Source organism: Colobus angolensis, unplaced genomic scaffold (genome assembly GCF_000951035.1).
Source record: "Colobus angolensis palliatus isolate OR3802 unplaced genomic scaffold, Cang.pa_1.0 Scaffold27, whole genome shotgun sequence".
In the NCBI taxonomy this organism is placed as follows: Eukaryota; Metazoa; Chordata; class Mammalia; order Primates; family Cercopithecidae; genus Colobus; species Colobus angolensis.
In genome coordinates this window covers 19,074,606-19,074,907 of record NW_012115932.1, presented here as the reverse complement: position 1 = coordinate 19,074,907, position 302 = coordinate 19,074,606, and positions in this window count along the sequence as shown.

The following is a 302-nucleotide window of genomic DNA, read 5'->3' as shown; positions in this document are numbered from 1 at the left end:
ACTGTAAGTCACTGCGTCCCAGGGCTTATTGGACTCTCCAGAAGATCAGGAGTTCCTCCACCAACTCTGGCATGAGGTAGAGTCAGGTAGAGATGGGCTCATGTGGGTCTTGACTCTACTGACCCCCCATGACACTGAAACTCTCCTGATCCCATCACCCAAGAACCAAACTGTCCCACACTCTTGCCCCTGAGTGATCAAGCTCTAATCATGGCCTCCCTTGCTCACACATTCTCCATGGTTCAACACTGGCCTTGTGAGAAAATTCCTGCTCCCAGCCTGGCATTCAAAGACCCTGCCCT